At 40.0% G+C, this 25,416-nt stretch overlaps 1 pseudogene; it reads right to left on the reverse strand.

The window, feature by feature from the left end:
- Positions 1 to 20,938: 20,938 nt before the first annotated feature.
- Positions 20,939 to 25,182, reverse strand: LOC108520536 (40S ribosomal protein S24 pseudogene; annotated as a pseudogene).
- Between the last annotated feature and the right edge of the window lie 234 nt (positions 25,183 to 25,416).

Below are 25,416 nucleotides of genomic sequence, written 5' to 3' on the forward strand. Positions count from 1 at the left end.
AGCCTCTACTCACTCATGCAATTTACTCTGCTTCTTCTCTAACCATGTGTGACAAACCCATTATGTCTGAGATTGATAAATTCAGTAAGTAAAAATCGAAGAGAACAAAAACAACACTAAAATCCACTGCCTTCAAAAGAAATGATTAAACAGGAGAAACAATTATGCAAATAGTAATGAGGACTGTGCTGCCAATATACACTACATCCCACAAGCATTGCCTTCTTATTTTACTCCTTTTAGCTGTTTTACTTTATAAGATGCAGAGAAGTGGGATTGAGTTTAAATGACTGTGCTACTGCACTTCACATCAAAGAATCAAGAACTATTGAAAACAAAGGCCATACCTGCCTCTCCTATCTGCCTATGTGACTGGCAGGGAGCAAAATGAACTTCCTTCAGTATTGGTGAAGGAAGAAGCAGGGTGGGATGACATTGAAATCTAGAGTAAAAACTGTCCCAGGTGTCCTGTAAGGCTGAAAAATGCAGTTTCATCAGAGTGCCTTTAAAAAATGATTTTAGTTATTGGTATACACAATTTCTTAAATAAAATTTAGCCTCTTCAAAAAAAATAGACCTATTCTCACAGGGACTAATACCCAGTTTTAAATAATCTCAATCCATAATTGGAATAAAGCCATAGTTTGCAAACTGTGGCCCACACATTTTGGAGGTACTCAAAACCTTTCAAGGGGTTCACAATGACAAAACTATAGTAAATATATTAAGACAGTACTTTTCCTTTTCACTGTGCAGATATTTGCATTGACAGTGCAAAAGCAATGGTGGGTGAAACTACTGAAACCTTAATATAAATCAAGGCAGTAGCATTAAACTTATTCTATGGGTTGAGTATTCCTCATCCAAAATGCTTGGGACCAGAAATGTTTCAGATTTTGGATTTTTTCCATATTTTTTGGAACTGAATATCTTTGTAAATTTTCTGTATTGCTGATCTAATATTGTCAGTGAGGTGTTAAACTGTCCCACTATTATTGCATGGGAGATAAAGTCTCTGAAGGTCCCTAAGAACTTGCTTTATGAATCTGGGTGCTCTTGTATTAGGTATATATATATATATTTAGGCTGGTTAGGTCTTCTTGTTGAATTGAACCATTTATCATTATGTAATGCCCTCCTTTATCTTGTTTGATCTTTAAAGTCTCTTTTGTCAGAAACTAGGATTGCAACCCTGACTTTTTTTTTTCTTTTTTTTTTTTTTTTTCCCTTGTCATCATGATGCTAGCTGGTTATTTTGCAGACTTGTTCGTGTGGTTGCCTCATGATGTCACTGGTCTGTGTACTTCAGTATGTTTTTGTAGTGGCTGGTAACGATTTTTCCCTTTCCTTATTTCTCCATTGCTTCTAAAGCTTAGTTCGGTCGGATATGAAATTCTGGGCTGGAGTTTTTTTTGGAGACAGGGTTTCACTCTGTCACCCAAGCTAGAGTGCAGTGGTGCAATCTCAGCTCACTGTAACCTCCACCTCCCAGGTTCAAGCGATTCTCTCACTTCATTGTCCCGAGTAGCTGGGGTTACAGGCAGTGTGCCACCATGCCCGCCTAATTTTTGTATTTTTTGGTAGAGATAGGCTTTCACCATGTTGGCCAGACTGGTCTCGAACTCCTGGCCTCAAGTGGTCTGCCCACCTCAGCTTCCCAAAGTGCTGGGATTACAGGTGTGAGCACCTCGCCTGGCCTGGAATTTCTTTTCTTTAAGAATGTTGAATATTTGCCCCCAATCCCTTCTGGCTTGTAAGAGTTGTGCTAAGAGAGGTCCACTGTTAGTCTGATGGGCTTCCCTTTGTAGATGACCCACCTTTTCTCTCTGGCTGCCCTTAACATTTTTTCTTTCATTTCGGCCTTGGAGAATCTGATGATTGTGTGTCTTGGGGATGATCTTCTCAAGGAATATATTATTGGAGTTCTCTGGATTTCCTGAATTTGAATTTTGGCCTGTCTAGCTAGGTTGGGGAAGTTCTCCTGGATGATATCATAAAATAGGTTTTCCATATTGATTCCATTCTTCCCATCTCTTTCAGGTACTCCAGTCAGTTGTAGATTTGGTCTCTTTACAAGCCCATATTTCTTGGAGGTTTTGTTCATTGCTTTTTATTCTTTTTTCTCTATTCTTGTCTACCTGTCTTATTTCAGAAGGACAGTCTTCAAGCTCTGAGATTCTTTTCTCCACTTGGTCTATTCTGCTGTTAATACTTGTGATTGCATTGTGAAGTTCCTGTAGTGTGTTTTTCAGCTCTATCAGGTCAATTATATTCCTCTCTATTCTGGCTATTTTGTCTGTCAGCTCTTGCATTGTTTTATCATGATTCTTGGCTTCCTTGCCTTGGGTTGCAACATGCTCCTTTAGCTCACTGAAGTTCATTTTTATCCACATTCTGAAGCCTGTTTCTGTCATTTCAGCCATCTCGGCCTCAGCCCAGTTCAGAACCCTTGCTGGAGAGGTGTTGTGGTCATTTGGATGAAAGAGGGCACTCTGGCTTTTTGAGTTTTAAGTGTTTTTTTGTGCTGATTCTTTCTCATCTTTGTGGGCTTATTGACTTTTGATATTTGAGGTTGTTGACTTTTGGATGGGGCTTTTGTATTGTTGTTGTTTGTTTATTTTTTTTTAATAGTCTGGCCCCTCTTTTGTAGGGCTGCTGCAATTTACTGGTGGTCTGCTCCAGACCCTAGTCACCTTGGTTTTTCCAGTACCTGGAGGTATCACCAGTGAAGGCTATGAAACCATTGAGGTGGCAGCCTATCCCTTCCCTCTGGAAGCTCCATTGTATAGGGGGGTACTGACCTGTTGCCCACCCAAATGCACCTGTAGGAGGTGACTAGAGATCCCAGTTGGGAGGTCTCATCCAGTCAGGAGGAACGAGATCAAGGATCCATTTAAAGAAGCAGTCTGGCTGCTTTTTGGTAGAATAGTTGTGTTGTGCTGAGTAATCCCTTCAGCCTCTGATCAGTTTGGGCTCTCTAAGGACTGCAGGCTGGATCAGCTGAGGTGCCTAAGCAGCAAAGGTAGTGACCCTCCTTACCCTCCAGGCTGTCCATCCCCGGGGGACATTAGAACTCTGTTCACTGTAGAACACTGGTTGGGGGTAGCTGGAGGCCCCAGCTGGGAGGACCTGCCCAGCGAGGGGGAATGGATCAGGGTTTTACTTAAGAACCAGTCTGTCCACACACTGACAAAACAGCCGTGCTGTGCTAGGGAACCACCTATGCCTCAGTTGGCTTGGACCCTCCAAATCTCACAGGCTGGAGTAGCCAAGTTGCCCAAACAGCAAAGGTGGCAGCCTGGCCCTCCTCCCAGACACTCCATCCCAGGAAGAAATCAAAACTCTGTCCATAGAATATGGGCAAGGGAGGCTGGAGGCCCCAGCTGTGAGCTCCTGCCCAGTGAGGAGGAATGAATTGGGGTTCCACTTAAGGAAGCAGCCTGGTTATACTTTGGGAAAACAGTTGTGCTGTGCTGGGGGGTCCCTTCCTGTCTGGACCATTTGGACTCCCTGAAGCTGGCAGGCTGGAATAGCTGTGTGGTTCAAACAACAAAGGTGGTGGCCCACCCCTTCCCCCAGGCACTCCATCCTAGGGAGAGAGCAGAGCTGTCTATAGAATATGGGCGGGGTGGCTGAAGGACCTAGCTAGGAACTCCTGTGCCATGAGGAGGAATTGGATGGGGTCCTGCTTAAATAAGCAGCCAGGCCATGTTTTGGTAAAGCAGCTGTGCTGTGTTGGGGGATCCCTTTCTTGTCGGGACCGTTTGGACTCTCCAAAGCCCATAGGCATGCTGGAACTGTTGAATCTCCAATAGCAAAGATGGCAGTCCGTCCCCACCCCCTGCCCCTGCCCCCACTCAGCCCTGGCTCTGTTCTGTCTCAGGCAGGGGCTACCCTGTTGCCGGTGGCTAGCTGGAATTCCAAGCCAGTCAGTCTTATGAAGTGTTGTGGAAATGAGGGTCCCTGGATTCAGTCCTCTTTCTAGGGGTATGTACTGACCTCCTACCTTGCCTGAGTTGCAGTCATTTTTGCTGGAGATCCCAGGGCTGGAATATGTAAAGCTCCTGGGTCTTTGTGAGTGCCTGAGCAGTTGCTTTGCTGAAGCTCCAGACAACTCTGTGTGTCGGACCCCCAGGCCCTAGTGGAGTGGGTTTACGAGGAGGTCTCCTCATCCAAGGGTTGCAAAGATCCATGGGAGAAGTGTGGTTTCCCGGGGTCACACATTCACTCACTGCTTCCCTTGGCTGGGGCCGGGAGTTCCCTTGGCTCTGTGTAGCTCCTGGGTAGGCTGTCACCTTGCCCTGCTTTTCTCTGTTCTCCGTGGGTCGAGTTGTTTCCCTGATCAGTCCCAATGTGAGTACCTGGATGTTTCAGTTGAAGATGCTGTATTTACGCACCCCTTTCATTCCTCTCTGACAGAGCAGGAGCATTGCCATCTTGGACAAACAGCACCATTTTAAGTTCCCTTTGATTAAAAAACTGCCGAAATCCAGCCCCAAACACTCAGCCTAATGCCTAATGTTAGCATGACCATAAACCATAAAGACATCTCTGACCAAAAACATTCCAACCCCGAGTTAAACTCCCTTCCAGAAACATTCCGAGCCTGTGATAAGCTCTTCCTCCTTAAACCCTTAAATACCCTTAGTCTGTAAGAGAGAATGCTCCTGACCTAAATCGGCCAGAAGCCCGTCTCTGGTTTATTCTCCAAAAGAAACCTATCTTTGTCTGTTGAGCCATTTTCATGTTTCTTTCTGCTTTCTCTGACCCTTATACTCTCCATGAGTGCAAAGCACTGTAGTTGCTACTAATTGGCCATCTTGACCCCACTGAAACTAGGTTATACATTTTAACTTAAAGAAACTACCACTTTTTGAGTGTTGGTCTAGTATCAAGGAATATCCAGTGATTTGAAATCATTGGATGATTGATCTGAAGTTATCTAAAAAAGCTATTTAAATAATACTCCTCTCTTTCCTCATATATATCTTTATGAGGCTAGATTTTTTTCCCCATATTTCAACCAAAGTAACATTTTAGCCATTTGAATATAGAGGCAGATATGAGAATTCAGCTGTATTCTATTAAGCTAGACATTGAAGAGATTTGCAATGTTACTCTTTTCACTTTTTAAATTTTGGAAAATACAGGTTTTTTAATAGAAATATGTTAAATATGCCAATATACAATGAGTTTATTTTTTCATTAATTAGTAAGTAAGATATCAGGTTGGGCATGGTGGCTCACACCTGTAATCTCAGCACTTTGGGAGGCTGAGGCAGGTGGATCACTTGAAGTCAGGAGTTCAAGAGCACCTGAGCAAGATGGTAAAACCCCATCTCTACTAAAAATACAAAAATTAGCTGGGTGTGGTGACAGGCACCTGTAATCCCAGCTACTCAGGAAGCCAAGGCAGGAGAATTGCTTCAAAGTGGGATGCGAAGGTTGCAGTGAGCGGAGATCATGCCACTGCACCCCAGCCGCGGTGACAGAGCACGACTCTGTCTCAAAATAAAAAAATAAATAAAGTATCTTTTAATTTCTGTTTTGGTAATATTGATGGAACCCACAAGGAAAAAGAAAAAAAACTACTTGCGGTCTTCAATAACTTTAAAGACACAAAGTGTTCTTGAGGCCAAAAGCTTTAAAACACTAGGATAAAGCACTGTTAGTGTCCCTGGATGACTAGCTGCCTTCCAGAAGCAAAAGTAAATCCTCTGCACAGGAAAATAATATCACACAGAGTCTCAAATAATTGTTGCAATTTTTCATATGCAGTATGTTCTGCTCCATCAAAAATAACCATTCACACAAAAGACATGTTACCAAACAACAAGAGAAACAATAGGCAATAGAAAGAGATGAATATAAAGTTCAGATAATGAATTTATAAGATACATATTTGTAAAACAATTAAGATAATTATCTTCAAGGGATTAAAGACAAGATAGAGATTTTCAGCAGGGACTAAAAGTGTCAATAAACAGTCCATGGGAAATTGTAGAAATGAAAACTACATTAATGGAAATTGAGAGCTCAATGAATGGATTTTAAAATGAGTCAACCTAGTTGAAGAGAGAAGTGAAGAACTAGATGATAGTTAAAAAAAAGTCTATATCAAAGCAACCACAGATAAAATGATAAAGAACACTGAAAAAAATAAATGAAACATATTGGATATGTTGACAAATCTAATGTATGTATAGTTGGGGTACCAGAAGAATAGAGATTTTAAAATAGAGTAGAAACAACATAAAAGGATACTTGGTTTAGAATTTTTTCAAAACTGACAAAAGAATAAAGCAACAGATTCAGGAAAAACTGTTGCCACCAAGCAGAATAAAATTCACACTTAGAAAAGCCACAATAAATCTGCTGTAAACCAAAGACAGTGAGAAAATCTTAACGCTACCCAAAGGAAAAAAATAGACATATTACCAAAAAAGGAGCCACAATAGGACTGTCAGATGATATCCAGGCGGTTACAATGGGAATCTATCTTCATCTTGCTAAAATGAAATAAATGCAAACATGATATTCTGTATTTAGTGGAAAATGTTCCAAATTACAGGGCAGAATTAAGGTATTTTCAAAACAGAAACCAGTCACTGACAGACACTCAAGAAAGGAAATACAAAAGAATGTTCTTTGGACAGAAGAAAATGATCAAAGTTTAGAGATGCAAGAAGAAATGAAGAGCATTAAGGATAATGTATATGCACAAATTCAAATAAACGTTAAATAAACTCTTATGGGCTGGGCTTATGAGTATTAACATTTGTGACAAAATAATATGTAACTTTGGTAAGGGGGCAAATGGAATTAAGTGTTCTAACTTCCTTTCATTATCACAGTAAGTAGTAAAACTTCTAACTTATATTCAACTCAAGTGGTCCAGAAGGCATGTTGTAATCTCTGGGAAGACCACTAAGAGAATCATGTAAGAATGTTGGCTCAGTGTGGTGGCTCACACTTGTAATCCCAGCACTTTGGGAGGCCAAGGTGGGCGGGTCACTTGAGGTGAGGAGTTTGAGACCAGCCTGGCCAATATGGTCACACCACATCTCTACTAAAAATACAAAAATTAGCCAGGTGCGGTGGTGCACGCCTATAGTCCCGACTACTCAGGAGGCTGAGACAGGAGAATCACTTGAACCCAGGAGGCAGAGTTTGCAGTGAGCTGAGATCGCGCCATTGCACTCCAGCCTGGGCATGTCAGCAAGACTCTGTCTCAAAAAAAAAAAAAAAAAAAAGACATGGTAGCTCACGCCTGTAATCCCAGTACTTAGGGAGGCTGAGGTGGGCGGATCACAAGGTCAGGAGTTCAACACCAGCCTGACCAACATGGTGAAACCCCGTCTCTACTAAACATACAAAAAAGTAGCCGGGCATGGTGGTTCATGATTGTAATCCCAGTTACTTAGGCTGAGGCAGGAGAATCGCTTGAACCCGAGAGGCGGAGGTTGCAGTGAGCTGAGATTGCGCCACTGCATTCCAACCTGGGTGACAGATGGAGATTCCATCTCAAAAGGAAAAAAAAAAAAGAATCATATAAGACTGTATAATCATAAATAATAAAATAATCTAAAGAACACATGAGAAGAAAGATAAAGGAACAATAAGAGACTTGGATAATAGCAAACAGTGTTATAGTGGATTTAAAGATTGCTATATTAATATTTATATTCTCTATAATGGAATGAGTTTTTTTTAACTTTTATTTTAAGTTCAGGGATACATGTGCAGGTTTGTTAAATAGGTAAACTCAAGTCATGGGGGGTTTGTTGTAAGGTTATTTCATCACCCAGGTATTAAGCCTAGTACTCATTAGTTATTTTTCCAGATCTTCTGCCTGCTCCCACCCTTTACCCTCTGGTAGGCTCCAGTGTCATTCCCCTCTATGTGTGTATGTGTTCTCATCATTTAGTTTCCACTTATAAGTGAGAACATGTGGTATTTGGCTTCGTTGCTGCAAAGGGCATAATCTCATCCTTTTTTATGACTGCATAGTATTTCATGGTGTATATGTTTCACATTAACTTTATCCTATCTGTCATTGATGGGCATTTAGGTTGATTCCCTGTCATTTCTATTGTAACTTCTGCTGCTATGAATATATATGTGTACATGTCTTTATGATTTATATTCCTTTAGGTATATAGCCATTCATGGGATTGCCGGGTCTAACGATGGCTCTGTTCTGAGCTCTTTGATGAATTGCCACATTACTTTCCACAATGGTTGAACTAATTTCTATTCCCACCAACAGTGTATAAGCTCTCCTTTTTCTCCACAGCCTCACCAGCACCTGTTATTTTTGACATTTTCACCATAGTCATTCTCACTGGTGTGAGATGGGATCTCATTGTGGTTTTGGTTTCCATTTCTCTAGTGATCAGTGATGGTGAACTTTTTTTATATTCTTGTTGGCTGTGTGTATGTTTCCTTTTGAAAAGTGTCTGTTCATGTCCTTTGCCCACTTTTTAATGGGGTTGTTTTTTCCTTGTAAATTTGTTTAAGTTCCTTGTAGATGCTGGATATTTGACTTTTGTCAGATGTGTTTATTGAACGGATATTTCTTTCCCCATTGTTTATTTTTGTCAGCTGTTGAAGACCAGACGGATGTTAGGTATGCAGCTTATTTCTGGGCTCTCGATTCTGTTTTATTGGTCCATGTGTCTGTTTTTGTACCAGTACTATGCTATTTTGGTTACTGTAGCTCTGTGGTATAGGTTGAAGTTGGGTAGCATGATGCCTCCAGCTTTCAACAGTCAGGCTGAGAGCCAAATCAGGAATGCAATCCCATTCACAATTGCTATAAAAAGAATAAAATACCTAGTAATACCACTAATCAAGTATATTAGTCCATTTTCACGTTGCTATAAAGAGCTACCTGGGACTGGGTAGTTTATAATGAAAAGAGGTTTGATTGACTCACAGTTTTTCAGGCTACAGAGGAGGCAAGACTAGGTGAGGCCTTGGGAAACTTACAGTCACAACAGAAGGCAAAGGGGGAAGCATGCACATATTCACTTGATGACAGGAGAGAGAGAGAGAAAGGGGAAGTGCCACATTTTTAAACCATCAGATCTCATGAGAACTCACTCCTTATCACAAGAACAGCAAGGGGGAAATCCGCCCCCATGATCCAGTCACCTCCAACCAGGTCCCTCCTCTGAAAGTGGGAATTACAAATCAATATGAGATTTAGTTGGGGACGCAGAGCCAAACCATATCATTCCACCCCAGCACCCCTTAACCCTCATGTCCTTCTCATGTTTCAGAACACAATCATGCCTTCCCAATGGTTCCTCAAAGTCTTAATTCATTCCAGCATGAACTCAAAAGTCCAAGTCCAAAGTCTCATATGAGACAAGGCAAGTCCCTTCCACTTACAAGCCTGTAAAATAAAAAACAATTTAGTTACTTCCAAGATACAGTGGGTATACAGGCATTGGGTAAATGCTCTCATTCCAAATGGGAGAATTGGCTGATATAAAGGGGCTACAGTCTCCATGGAAGTCTGAAACCCAGCAGGGCAGTCACTGAATCTTAAAGCTCTGAAATAATCTCCTTTGACTCCATGTCTGACATGCAAGGCATGCTGATACAAGGGGTGGGCTCCCAAGGCCTTGGGCAGCTCCACAAGCCTGGGTGACAGAGCAAGATTCCGTCTCAAACAAACCAAAACAAACAACATTAAAGAGTAAAGAAAAGTTGAAAGTAAAATGATGAAAAAGATACATCATGCAAACACTAAACAAAGAAAGTTAGTATAACAAAGTAGACGTCGGATCAAGATGCATAGCAAGAGATACTGAAGGACATTTTGTAATGATAAAAGGTTTAGTTTACAGGGATACCTAACAATTCCTAATTTGTACCTAGTACCAGTCATTGTTGTAGGATATTTTAATGAAGGTTTTTTTTTTTTTTTTTTTTTTGGTAATTGATAAAATAAGCAGACAAAAAATTAAAACCATATAGAAAATTTAAACAACCCAACTAATAAACTTGGCATCTCTTTCACTTTCTGTCTGTCTCTCTATCTCACACACATACCAAACAAACAACTGTGGACTAAACATACATTTTGAGCAAATGTGGAACATTTACAAAAATTGGATATATGGTAGACCATAAGGGAAGTTTTGCAAATTGTAAAGGAATAAATGCATATCGAATTTTTGCATCCCTTCCCCTAGTGCAGTTAAGCCAGGAATCAGTTACCAGCACCATAACTAGAAATTGTTTCGTAACATTTATTTTTGAGACAGGGTCTTGCTCTGCCACCCAGGCTGGAGTGCAGTGGTACAGTCAGCTCTCACCATAGCCTTGAACTTTTGGGCGTAAGTAATCCTCCCACCTCGCCCTCCCAAGTAGTTGGGACCACAGGCACATGCCACCATGCCCAGTTAGTTGAAAAAGCAAAATGCTCATGGGCCCAAGCAATCCTCCTGTCTTGGCCTCCCAAAGTGATTACAGACATGAGTCACCATGCCCAGCCCACAACATTTTCAAAATGTATTTGAAAATTTGTTAATGTATTTTGAAATAACCAAGGGTCAAAGAAGAATTCACAGTGGAATTTAGAAAATATTTTGAACTGGGTCATAACAAAAATATAATGTATTAAAACTTGTGTGATGCAGCCAAAGCAGTGATCAGGAAGAAAATGATAGCATTAAGTGCACACATTAGAAAAGAAGAAAAACTAAAAATCAATTACGTCAGTATCAATTTGGAGATGTTATATTAAACAATAAGATACTTGAGATTCAGGAAAATGTCAAAACCCATTTTAAGGAAGCTAAGAATCACAATAAAATGATGCAAGTGCTCATAGATGAAATAGTTATTATGAAAAAGAACCAAACTGATCTGATAGAGCTGAAAGACGATAAGAATTGCATAATGCAATTGGAAGTACTAACAGCAGAATAGACCGAGCTGAAAAAAGAATCTCCGAGCTCAAAGACTGGTTCTCTAAAATAATTCACTCAGATAAAAATAAAGGAAAAAGAGTAAAAGAGAATGAACAAAACCTCTAAGAAATCCATGTTTGTGTAGTGAGACCAAATCTATGACTGACTGGCATCCCTGAAAGAGATGAGGAGAAAGCAAACTTGCTTGCAGCTTGGAAAACATATATTAGGATTTCATTTATGAAAACACCCCCAGCCTTTCTAGAGAGGGCAGCATTCAAATCCAGGAAATGCAGAGAACCCCCATGAGTTGTTACACAAGAAGACCATTCCCAAGACACATGATCATCAGATTCTCCAAGACTGAAATACAAGAAAAAAATGTTAAAGGCAGCTAAGGAGAAGGAGCAAATCACCTACAAAGGGAACCCCATTAGGCTAACAGTGGACCTTTCACCAGAAACACACTACAAGACAGAAGAGATTAGTGGCCTATATTCAAACTTCTTTAAAAAAAATTAAACCAATAATTTTGTATCCTGCCAAACTATGCTTCATAAGTGAAGGAGAAATAAGACCCTTTTCATTCAAGTAGATGCTGAGGGAACTTGTTACCACCAGACCTGCCTTACAAGAAGCCCTGAAAGGAACACCAAATATTGAAAGGAATGACCATTACCAGCCACTATGAAAATGCACTTAAGTACACAGACCAGTGACACTATAAGGCATAAACAAGTCTGTATAATAACCAGTTAACAACACAAGTACCTTTTAATTGGGGCCTTTAGCCCATTTATATTCAAGGTTAGTATTGATATGCGCAGATTGAGTCTGCAGATTTGATCCTGTGGGCAGATTGCTTGAGCTTAGGAGTTCAAGACCAGTCTGGGCAACATGGTGAAACCCTGTCCCTACAAAAAAATAGAAAAATTAAGCTGGGCATTGTGGCATGTGCCTGTGGTCCCAGCTATTTTAGGGACTGAGGTAGGAGCCTGGGAAGTCAAGGCTGCAATAAGCCGAGATCTTACCACTGCATTCCAGCCTAGGTGACAAAACAAACAAAACAAAACAAAAGGGAGACCCAATGGTATACTCTCTGCAAGAGACCTTCCTCACACACAATGATATCCTATTGGCTCAAAATAAAAGGATGGAGAAACCCTACTAAGCAAATGGAAATCATGAAAAAAGCAGGAGTTGCAACCATAATTTCAGACAAAATAGACTTTAAACCAAACATATCAAAGAAGACAAAGACATTACATAATGGTAAAGCATTCAATTCAGCAAGAAGACCTAACTACCCTAAATATATACGCATCCAACACAGGAGTGACCAGATTCATTAAGCAAGTTCTTGGAGACCTACAAAGAGACTTAGATATCCACACAAGAATGTTGGGAGACTTCAACACCCCACTGACAGTATTAGATCATTGAGTCAGAAAATTAAGAAAGATATTGAGGACCTGAAGTGAACACTTGACCAAATGGACCTAATAGACGACTATAGAACTCTCCACCCCAAAACAACAGAATATACATTCTTCTCATTGTTATACGGGACATACTCTAAAATTGATCACACAATTGTACGTAAAATAATACTCAGCAAATTCAAAAAAAGTGAAATCATCCCAGTCACACTCTTGGACCACAGCACAATAAAAATAAAAATTAATACTAAGAAAATGAAACAGGCTGGGCGCGGTGGCTCAAGCCTGTAATCCCAGCACTTTGGGAGGCCGAGACGGGCGGATCACGAGGTCAGGAGATCGAGTCCATCCTGGCTAACACGGTGAAACCCCGTCTCTACTAAAAAATACAAAAAACTAGCCGGGCGATGTGGCGGGCGCCTGTAGTCCCAGCTACGTGGGAGGCTGAGGCAGGAGAATGGCGTGAACCCAAGAGGCGGAGCTTGCAGTAAGCTGAGATCCGGCCACTGCACTCCAGCCTGGGCGGCAGAGCGAGACTCCGTCTCAAAAAAAAAAAAAAAGAAAAAAAAGAAAATGAATCAAAACCATACCAGTATATGGAAATTAACCTCCTCCTGAGTGAGTTTTGTCTAAACAATTGAGGCAGAAATCAAGACATTCTTTGAAACTACTGAGAACAAAGATAAAGCATATCAGAACCTCTTGAACACAGCTAAGTCAGTGTTAAGAGAGAAGTTTATAGCACTAAATGCCCACATCAAATGGTTAGAGAGCTCTCAAATTAACAACCTAACATCACAACTAGAAGAACTAGAGGAGCAAGAGCAAACCAATGCCAAAGCTAGCAGAATGTAAGAAATCACCAAAGTCAGAGCTGAACTGAAGCAAATTGATATATGAAAAACCATAGAAAAGACCAATGAATCCAGGAATTGGCTGTTTGAAAAAATTAGTAAGATCAATAGACTGCTGGGTAGACTAATAAAGAAAACAAGAGGGAAGATCCAAATCAACACAATTAGAAATGACAAAGGGGACATTACCACTCATCCTACAGAAATACAAAGAGCATCAGACACTACTGTGAACACCTGTAAACACACAAACTAGAAAACTTAGAAGAAATGGATAAATTCCTGGACACATACAACCTTCCAAGAATGGACCAGTAAAAAATTGAATCCCTGAACAGATCAATAATGAGTTCCAAAATTGAATCAGTTATAAAAAGCCTATCAACAATAACAAAAAAGCCCAAGATCAGAAGGATTCACAGCCAGATTCTACCTAATGTATAATGAAGAGCTGGTGCCTTTACTGCTGAAACTATTCCAAAACCTTGAGGAGGAAGGACTCCTCCCCAACTCACTCTATGAGGCCAGCATTATCCTGAATAGAAAACCTGGCAGAGACACGACAAAACAAAACAAAACAACAAAAAAAACAAACTTCAGGCCAATATCCTTGATGAAAATTCATGAAAATATCCTTAACAGAACACTAGCAAACCAAATCCAACAACACATCAAAAAACTAATCCACCACAATGAATTAGGCTTAATCCCTGGGATGCAAGGTTGGTTCAACATATGCAAATTGATAAATTTGATGAATCACAGAAAAAGAAAAACAGTCCAGGCGTGGTGGCTTATGCCTGTAACCCCAGCACTTTGGGAGGCTGAGGCAGATGGATTACCTAAGGTCAGGAGTTCAAGACCAGCCTGGCCAACATGGTGAAACCCCGTCTCTTCTAAAAATACAAAAAGTAGCTGGGTATGGTGGCAGACACCTGTAATCCCAGCTCTTGGGAGGCTGAGGTAGGAGAATTGCTTGAACCCGGGAGGTGGAGGTTGCAGTGAGCTGAGATTGTGCCATTGCACTCCAGCCTGGGCAATAAGAGCAACACTATGTCTCAAAAAATAAAATAAAATAAAAATAAAAAAGAATTAAAAACAAATATCACATGATGAATAGATGCAGAAAAGGCTTTCTATAAAATTCATTATTCCTTTATGTCAAAAATCCTCAATAAGGTAGGTAGTAAAGGAACATACTTAAAAACAATAGCCATCTTGAGACACAGTGAACTGAATGGGCAAAAGCTGGAAATATTTCCCCCTGAAAACCAGCAAAAGACAAGGATGCCCTATCTCACCACTCCTGTTCAACACAATATTAGAAGTCCTGACCAGTGCAATCAGATAAGAGAAAGAAATACTAGGCATCCAAATAGGAAGAGAGGAAGTCAGACTACTCTTGTTTGTAGATGACGTGATTTTTTTTTTTTCCTTTTTGAGATGGAGTCTCGCTCTGTTGCCCAGGGTGGAGTGCAGGGGCACAATCTCGGCTCGCTTCAACCTCTGCCTCCTGGTTTCAAGTGATTCTCCTGCCTCAGCTTCCCGAGTAGCTGGGACTACAGGTGTGCACCATCATGCCCAGCTAATTTTTGTGTTTTTAGTAGATTCGGGGTTTCACTATGTTGGCCAGACTGGTCTTGAACTCCTAACCTCGTGATCTGCCTGCCTTGGCCTCTCTAAGTGCTGGGATTACAGGCACGAGCCACCGCGCCCGGCCACATGATTCTATATCTAGAAAACCCAATAGTCTCTGCCCAAAAGCTACTTGATCTGATAAACGACTTCAGCAAAGTTTCAGGATACAAAATCAACAGAAAAATCAGTAGCATTCCTCCCAACAACATCTCAGCTGACAGCCAGATCAGAAATGCAATCTCAGTTACAATTGCCACAAAAAGAATAAAATGCCTAGGAATACAGCTAACCAGGGAGGTAAGAGACCTCTACAGTGAGAATTAAAAAACACTACCCAAATCAGACATGACACAAACAAATGGAAAAACATTTTGTGCTTATGGATTAGAAGAATCAATACTGTGAAAATGGCCATACTGCCAAAGCAATTTAGAGGATTCATTGCTATTTCTTTCAAACTACCAGTGACATTCTTCACAGAATTAGAAAACAGATGGTGGCTCACACCTGTAATTCCAGCACTTTGGGAGGCCAAGGCCAGTGGGTTGCTTGAGCTCAGGAGTTTGAGAGCCTGCCTAGGCAACACGGTGAAACCCTGTTTCTGAAAAAAAGAAAAAAAGAAAAGAAAAAACTCCACTATTTAAAAACCCAGATGGAACCAAAAAGGAACTCAAATAGCCAAGCCAATTGTAAGCAACAAGAAGAAAGCTAGAGTTATCACATTATCCAATTTCAAACTATACTGAAGGGCCACAGTAACCAAAACAGCATGGTACTGGTACAAAAACAGACACATAAACCAATGGAACAGAATAGAGAGCTCAGAAATAATCCCACACACATACAACCATTTGGTCTTTGACAAAGCTGACAAAAACAAACAATGGGGAAAAAAAAGAGTCCCTAGTCAATAAATGTTGCTGGGATAACTGCCTAGCCATATGGAGAAAATTGAAACTGGCCCTCTATCTTACACCACTTACAAAAATCAACTCAAAATCAATTAAAGACTTAAATGTAAAACCTAAAACCTTAAACATTCTGGCAGATAACCTAGGAAATACCATTCTGGACATAGGAATGGGGCAAAGATTTCATGACGAAGATGCCAAAAGCAATTGTAACAAAACAAAATTGACAATTAGGATATCTTTTTTTTTTTTTTTTTTTTTTTTTTTGAGACAGAGTCTCGCTCTGTCGCCGCTGGAGTGCAGTGGCCGGATCTCAGCTCACTGCATCTCCGCCTCCGGTTTACGCCAGTTCTCCTGCTCAAGCCTCCGAGTAGCTGGGGACTCCAGGCGCCGCACGTGCGCCCGCTAGATTTTTGTATTTTTTTTAGGTAGAGACGGGTTTCACTGGTGTTAGCCGGATGGTTGCGATCTCTGACCTCGTGATCACCCGTCTCGGCCTCCAAAGTGCTGGGATTACCAGGTTGAGCCCCGCGCCCGCCTCACCTAGGTAAGAAACCTTGGCACATGGGACCAGTCGGATCTGAAATGACAGTGTACCTTACGCAAAGAAATTGGCCCTCACCCAATCGGGAGGCTGAAGTGATAACCTGGCCCTGGCCAGTCGAGGCTGAAGTGAAGTTAGCCTATGCGAAATGAAGCTTGGGCTGCGACAAATTGGAAGCTAAGGAGTAAAGGCTTCCCTGTCTCTAGACTATTCCTGCCGCAAGTACCATTTTGTTGTGGTTTGATATACACCCACATACATAATGTCTATATATCCATAATATATTACATTATATGTGTATCTATCTGATTCCTCTTATGCAGGGTAGAAGAAGCATCCCTAGTCCCTTAAAATGTCCCTTAGCTACGTGACTGCTCAACTGCAGTGCTCTATACATGCGGAATAGCAGACATTTAAAAGCTAAATTTTGAATAACTGTTCCTGGGTGATCTTCAGCATTAACCCAAACATTGGAAAGTGTGCAGTTTTGTGCTCTGTCCTCGTGAGATTTTGGATGAGAAGTCGTTGTTAATCTTATTAGAATCCTGGCCGGGCGCAGTGAGCTCTGTGTAATCCACGCACTTTGGGGCCGAGGCGGGTGGATCCACGACAGGTCGGATGATCAAGACGCATCTAGGGTAAACGGTGGGAAACCCGCGTCTCTACTAAAAATACAAAAAAAAAAAAAATTAGCCGGGCTTGGTGGTGGGCACCTGTAGTCCAAGCTACTCTGGAGGCTGAGGCAGGAGAATGGCGTGAACCCAGGAGGTGGAGCTTCCAGTGAGCCGAGATGGCACCACTGCACTCCAGCTTGGGCGACAGAGTGAAACTCTGAAAAAAAAAAAGAAAAAAAAAAAAATCTTTTGTATGTAATGAGCTATTTTCCTGCTTTGAAGGCTATTTCTTTGTCTTTCAACAGTTTGACCATGATACGTTTAGGCATGGATCTCTTTTGGGTTTATTTTACTTGGAATTTGTTGCGCTTCTTGAATACACAGTTTAATTTTTAAAAATCACATTTAGAAATAATGGGAATTATTTATTCAAATAATCTTTCTTTTTCTTTTCTTTTTTCTTCTGGAACTCCTATAATGTGTATGTTGGTGGGCTTGATGGTGTCCTGCAGGTCTCTAAGGTTCTAAATAAAGTTAATTTTTAAAAATGGATACATAATGATTGCCCGTATTTCTGGGTTACATATGGTATTTTGACACATGCATACAATGTATAATGATCACATCTGGGTAACTGGGATATTTATCACCTCAAGCATTGATCATTTCTTGTGTTGGGAACATTCCAAATCTCTTCTAGCTACTTTGAAATATACAATAAACTATTGTTAAATGTATTTACACTACTGTGTTGTAGAACACTGGAATGTATTCCTTCTCTCTGTAATTTTGTACTTGTTAGCCAACTTCTCTTCATTTTCCTTTCTTTTTCTTTTTTTTTTTTTTGAGATGGAGTCTTGCTCTGTCGCCACGGCTGGAGTGCAGTGGCGCGATCTTGGCTCACTGCAAGCACTGCCTCCTGGGTTCACACCATTCTCCTGCCTCAGCCTCCCGAGTAGCTGGGAGTACAGGTACCCTCCACCACGCCCGGCTAATTTTTTGTATTTTTAGGAGAGACGGGGTTTCACTGTGTTAGCCAGGATGGTCTCGATCTCCTGACCTCGTGATCTGCCCACCTCGGCCTCCCAAAGTGCTGGGATTATAGGCAATTGAGCCACCATGCCCAGCCATTTTCCTCTTTTCTATGCTTCTCAGACCCTTGTAACTGCCATTCTACTCTCTACCTCTGTGAGATTAATTTTTGTTTGTTTAGCTCTTACATGTGAGTGAGAACAAGTGATACTTGTCTTTCTGTGCCTGGCTTATTTTATTTATTATAATGTCCTCCAATTCTATTCATGTTGTGTCAAATGATAGGATTTCATTTTTTTTATGGCTGAATACTACTTGATTGTTTATACACACCACCCCTTTTTTATCCATTCATCCACTGATGGACACTTAGATTGATTTCATATTTCGACTATTGTGAATAGTGCTGCAATAAATGTGGGAGTGCAGATATCTCCTCAACATACTGATTTTCTTTCTTTTGCAAATATACCCAGCAGCAAGATTGGTGGATCAGATGGTAGTACTATTTTTAGTTTTTTTTGAGGAGCCACCATACTTTTTTCGTAATGGCTGTACTAATTTACATTTCCCTCAGCAGTGTATAAGTTTCCTTTCTCCGCATCTTTACCAACAGTTATCTTTTGTCGTTTTGAAAATAGCCATTCTAACTGGGGTGAGATAATATCTCACTGTGATTCTGATTTACATTTCTTCAATGATTAGTGGAGTTGATCAGTTGCATGTATTCTTTTGAGAGATGCCTATCAAATAATTTGTTCATTTTTAAATTGGATTGTATTTGCTTTTTTGCTATTAAGTTCCTTATATATTCTGGTTATTAATCCCTTATCAGATGAATAGTTTGCAAATATTTTTTCCCATTCCTCAAGTTGACTCTTCACTCTTGATTGTTTCCTTTGCTATGCAGAAGTTTTTTAGCTTGATATAATCCAATTTGTCTGTTTTTGCTTTTGTTGCCCGTGTTTCAGGGGTCTTATCCAAAAACTCTTGGCCCAGCTGGGCACAGTGGCTCATGCCTGTAATCCCAGCACTTTGGAAGGCTGAGGTGGGTGGATCATGAGGTCCAGAGTTTGAGACCAGCCTGGCCAACATGGTGAAACCCCGTCTCTACCAAAAAATACAAAAATTAGCTGGGCGTGGTGGTGCATGCCTGGAATCCCAGGTACATAGGAGGCTGAGGCAGGAGAATTGCTTGAACCTGGGAGGCAGAGGTTGCAGTGAGCCGAGATCATGCCACTGCACTGCAGCCTGGGCAACAGAGCAAGACTCTGTCTCAAAAAAAAATAAAATAAAATAAAAAAAATCTTGTCCAGATCAGTGTTCTGAAGCGTTCCCCAGTGTTTTCTTCTAGTAGTTTCATGTCTTACATTTAATTCTTTAATCCATTTTGATTTGACTTTGTATATGGTCAGAGATTGGACTCTGGTTTCAATTTGCATGTGGTTATCCAGTCTTCCTAGCACCTTTTACTGAAGATAATGTCCTTTTCCCAATGTATGTTTTTGGCACCTTTGTTGAAAATGAGTTCACTGTAGATATGTGGATTATTTCTGGCTTCTCTATTCTGTTCCATCAGTCTATTTGTCTGTTTTTATGTTAGTACCATATCTGTTTTTATTTTAGTACCATGCTGTTTTTGCTACTATAGCTTTGTGTTAATATTATATTTTGTATTAATAGTATATTTTGTATTAATAGTATATTTTGAAGTCAGACAGTGGGATGCCTCCAGCTTTGGTTTTCTTTCTTCGGTTTCTTTCTTTGGTTTTCTTTCTTTTCTTTGAAAGTTCAAGATTGCTTTGAGTATTAAGGATCTTTTTGTGGTTTCATACAATTTTCTTCTATTTCTGTAAAAAATGTCACTGGTATTTTAACGGGAATTGCATTGAATCTATAGATCACTTTGGGTAGTATGGATATTTTGACAATATTAATTCTTTTAATTCATTAGCATGGAATATCTTTTCATTTTTTGGTGTGCTCTTGAATTTCTTTCACCAGTGTTTTACAGTTTTCTTTGTAGACTTTTTTACTTCTTTGCTTAAATTTATTCTTAGATTTTGTTTCGTTTTGTTTGGCAACTATTGTGAATGCGATTGTTTTCTTGATTTCTTTTTCAGATTGTTCACTGCATATATAAATGCTACTGATTTTTTGTCTGTTGATTTTGTATCTTGCAACTTTACTGTATTTGATCTTATATGTTCCTAAATATAAGATCACGGTTCTGCGAACAAGTATAATTTGACTTTTTCCTTTCCAATTTGGATGCCTTGTCTTTCTTTCTGTTGTGTAACTGCTCTGGCTAGGGTTTCCAGTACTATGTTGAATAGGAGTAGTGAAAGTGGACATCCTTGTCTTTTTCCAGATTGTAGATGAAAGGCTTTCAATTTTTCCCCATTTAGTATGATGTTAGCTGCAGGTTGGTCATATATGGCCTTTATCGTTTTGGGGTATGTTTTTTCTATACCCAGTTTGTTGGGTTTTTTTTCGTGAAGGAAGGGATGTTGAATTTTATCACATGCTTTTTTAGTATCTATTGAAATGTAATATGGTTTTTTTCCTTTGGTTCTGTTAATGTTATATATCACATTTATTGACTCATGTATGTTGAACCATACTTGCATCCCTGGCTAAATGAAGTTAACTTTTTCCTAATTATTTTTTCTGTTTCTCACACTATATAATCTCATTTGACATATCCGCAATTTACTGATTTTTTTCTTCTAGTTCTAATCTGCTTTTGAGCCTTTCTCATGAATTTTTTATTTCAGATTTTGTACATTTCAATAATTTTTTTGGTTTTTGTGTTTTTAAATAATATTTATCTTAATATTTTTTGGGGTGAGAAACATTGTTTTCATATTTTTCTTTAATTCTTAATTTTTTTTCAGTTTATTAGTCCTTTTGTGAAAACTCTATGCAGTCAGCACAGATAAAGTCATTAGTCATTGCAGAATCTATACTCCTGCTCTGGCTCACTTTTTGCTGGCACCAACATTGGCCTTTGCAGTCCCCCTGACTTTCTTCATTCTGTTCTTGCATTTCTTTTGCTGTTTTTCTTAAGGTCTTCTTCTTCTCATACAGGCCATGTCTTGCAAGTCTATGTTTGAGTTCATTTTTCTTTGCATAATCCAAGAAATTATAAATCATGCCAAAGCCAGTTGTCTTGCCACCACTAAAATAGGTTCTGAATCCAAATTCAAAGATGACATCCAGTGTGGTATTGTACATTTTGACTAGCTTCCCCCAAATTTCTGTCTTAGGTACTGTTGCCTTCCCAGGGTGAAGGACATTGATGCCCATTTGTTTTCTCTGAAGTAGTTGATAGGTCATGAACTTCCTCGTTGAAATAGTTACTGTTTTGTTTGTGATGGCAGTCAATCCTTAGGCAGCCAGGAAGTGGGGGGAAAGTTTCTTTAATTCTTGAAACATCATTTCTTTTAGTTCTTTGAATGTATTTACAATGGGTGATTTAAAGCCTTTGTATAGCAAGTCTAATATCTGGGCTTCCTCAGGGGCAGTTTCTATTGATTGCTTTTTCCCCTTGTTTACAATCCACACTTTCCTGATTTCTTCACCTGACAATTTTTTTGTTGACAAGTGTACATTTTCATGGTACTGTTAATATGGTAACTCATATTCTTCCCTCTCCATTGTTTACTGTTGCTCTTCGGTTATGACTTTGCTGTGATAATTATCTAAAGTCTATATTTATGAAATTTCTGCTTCATTAGCTAGTTATCAGGTGATGTGTGGGTCAAGACTTCTTTTTAAATGCCTTGAACCAATATATCTCTCTCCCTTTGCCAGGGCTTTATGTATATGTTGGGGCGTAATTTCAATTCTCCATCAGTTAAAAACTCTGCTTTCCGGCTGGGCGCGGTGGCTCAAGCCTGTAATCCCAGCACTTTGGGAGGCCGAGACGGGTGGATCACGAGGTCAGGAGATCGAGACCATCCTGGCTAACACGTTGAAACCCCGTCTCTACTAAAAAAAATAGAAAAAAAACTAGCCGGGCGAGGTGGTGGGCGCCTGTAGTCCCAGCTACTCGGGAGGCTGAGGCAGGAGAATGGCGTAAACCCGGGAGGCGGAGCTTGCAGTGAGCTGAGATCCGGCCACTGCACTCCAGCCTGGGCGACAGAGCCAGACTCCGTCTCAAAAAAAAAAAAAAAAAAAAAAAAAAAAAAAAAACTCTGCTTTCATTTTAACTTCCTGCTTTCTCAGATCCTCAGGGTCAAACAAAAATGAGAGATTAGGGTCTCTGCAGATTGTACCTGTGCATGTACACAATTCTGCATATGCATGTGGCCTTTTACAGCTCCAAGAATATGACAGAGCTTTTCAAAGCAAGTCTCCTGTGTATATCTCATTTCCCTAATTTTCCTTTTCAGTTTTTTTTTAAACTTATTATTATTTTTTTGAGACAGGGTCTTGCTCTGTTGCCCAGGATAGAGTGCAGTGGTGCAGTCCTAGCTCTCTGCAGCTTTGATCACCTGGGCTCAAGAAGCCTTAGGCTCCCGAGTAGCTGGGACTACAGGCACATGCCCCCATGCCCAGCTAATTTTATTTTTTTTAATAGAGATAAAGTCTCACTCTGTTGCCCAGGCTGGTCTTGAACTCCTGCGCTCAAGCAATCATCCCATCTTGTCCTTCCAAAGTGCTGGGATTATAGGTGTGAGTCACCGCACTTGGACTCTTTTTCAGTTTTTGGACCAGTCTCTTGTTTACTCCAAAAGGGATCTCTGTCTCAGGCAGCTGCAATGTTAAGCAATTGCCACTGTAGATTCTGAGGTCAAGTAAAGACATGTCCTATGAATCTAGTTTTATCAGAGACCTGCCTGACAGGTCAACTAGTGACAGATCTCTGGGGATGCAGCTTTGTTGTTATTAATTCCAAAACTGCTCTGTCCCCTCTAGTGACTGGTACACTGCTGATTTTTACAAGTACCATGGTTGTGAGTCTGCTGATTTTCAAGTATGCCATGGAGCTTGGGAGAGATGGATGGAGTATAGGGCAAGTTAAAAAGTTACAAAGCTTACTATTCTTACTGAGATTCAGCCATTTTCTTAAATATACAGTAGCCTTTGCAAGACTTTGGTTAATTTAGGATTTCTGCAAAAGTTTATAAAGACCTTTTTTCCCCCGTTTTCCTGTTGTTTTATGGAGGATTGGATTTACCGAGGCAAAGTTCTAACTTCACCATTTAGGAAGTGAGGCAGGAGAATAGGATTTGGAGACAGGGAGTCTTCAGCTTCTGATTGGTCACAGGCCAAGTCTTCATTTGCAATAGGGTGTAACTTCACTTCAGCCTCTGATTGGTCAGAAGCTGAGCCTTCACTTCACTGTCTGATTGATCATGAGCCAAGTCTTCATTTACATAGGGTGTAACCTATAGGAAACCTCTAAAGGGTATTTAAACCCCAGAAGATTTGCAACCAGGGCTCTTAAGCTGCTTGCTCAAGCCTGCTCCCACGCAATAGAGTGTACTTTCACTTCAGTAAATCTGTGTTTTTGTTGTTTTAGTCTTTCATTGCTTTGTTTGTGCATTTTCTTCAATTCTTTTTTCAACACAACAAGAACCTGGACAACTCCTAGTCAGGAGCCTCCACCAGTATCAGAAGTGCTTCTCCCAATGTCTGCCTTTTTTTTTTTTTTTTTTTTTTTGAGATGGAGCCTCGCTCTGTCACCCAGGCTGTAGTGCAGTGGCGCGATCTCGGCTCACTGCAACCTCTGCCTCCCAGGTTCAAGGTATTCTCCTGCCTCAGCCTCCCGAGTAGCTGGGACTATAGGCGCGTGCCACCATGCCTGGCTAACTTTATGTATTCTTAGTACAGATGGGGTTTCACCGTGTTAGCCAGGATGGTCTCATCCCCGGACTTCGTGATCCACCCACCTCAGCCTCCCAAAGTGCTAGGATTACAGGCATGGGCCACTGCGCCCAACCATGTCTGCCTTTTAACTGGAGTCTTTTGACTATTTGTTTTTAGTATATCAATATGCTTGGCTTGAAATCTATTATCTTACTTTTTTTGTATTTGTTTCATAAAAGTTTTTTCCTACCCTTTCTTGAGTTATTTGAATACTTAGTATTCCGTTTTATCTTCTTTATTAATAGTTATACCAGTTTGGTTTGTAAATATGATTATTTTAAAGTTTATTGATGCTGGGAAGTATCATGTTGGGGTCCCTGGAGGTCCTTTGTATCCTTTTATGGGTTCAAGGAGTTAAAATATTTTGTAATGACACTTGAGGTTTTGTCTTTTAAAATTCATTTTCTCTTATGAGTGTACAATAGTTTTTCCACGGTCTACATGGTGTGCGATGATCTCATTGCCCTGACAGCTAATGGAGTCTCTGCTTGTGTTTAAAAGTTTCCAAGTTTTAATTTTTAATTAGGTAAATATTAAGAGATATTACCCAGCTGAACAAAAGGGCTTTCAGGCACATGCTAATTTTTAAAGATGCAAAGTATTTCTGAGACCATGGAGTTGGAGAACCACTGTTCTTGGGTTTGCGAAGTGCATATTGAACGTATTATAGTGTACTTATAAATAACATTGTCCCCAACAGTGCAATTTTATTTTCCTCTATGTTTTGTACTGGCTTTAGCATGGGTTTTATCTCTATAGGTTATAATCTCCACAATATTATATTATTGTTCTTTTAAGGAAAACATATAATAAATATAATCGTTAGGTTAGTTTAAGACACCATATTTTGTAATATATTTAATAATTTATCTATTCTTACTGCATAATGTCTAATTCAAACATAAATGATATACTGGAGAACAACGTTGTATCGGCTTCCTATTGCTCATCTAACAAATTACGAAAAATTCAGTGGTTTAAAACAACACATATTTATTAATCTCATAGTTTTGGAAGTCACATGTCTGAAATAGGCCTCACTAGGCTAAAATCACAATGTCAGCAAAGCCAGGAAGGGCCGATCAAATCTTTCTCTCAAGATGCCCTCTCTCTAATTCTGATTCTTCAGCCTCACAGATTCCCATTTAAGGACACTTATGATTTCATTGGGCTCACCTGGATAATCCACATTAATCACAGTATCTCAAAGTCAGTTGATTAACCACCTTAATTCTATCTAAAACCTTAATTCCACTTTGCCATGGAACCTAACATAATCACAGGTTCTGGATTTGGAGGTCGTCATTTTTAAGGTGATGAAATTATTCTGCCTACTACACCCATTCATGGCGAAATTAGTTAACAGATAATATAATCCTCTCTATAAATTGTGAAATAGTTCAAGAACAGTAACATTGTTTTACTAAGTGCAGAATAACTGCATATCATGCACAAGGGCACAGAACATGCTAAATGTGAAAAAAGAACATTTGATATTTAAGGTCAGCAGATTTTCCAAGGGTAGACTGCCCTATCAAGTACTTTGGATTATAGTCCTAAAATGTCCATTTTTCCATATTAT

The sequence above is a fragment of the Rhinopithecus bieti genome, unplaced genomic scaffold (genome assembly GCF_001698545.2).
Source record: "Rhinopithecus bieti isolate Rb0 unplaced genomic scaffold, ASM169854v2 scaffold_51907, whole genome shotgun sequence".
NCBI classification, from domain to species: Eukaryota; Metazoa; Chordata; class Mammalia; order Primates; family Cercopithecidae; genus Rhinopithecus; species Rhinopithecus bieti.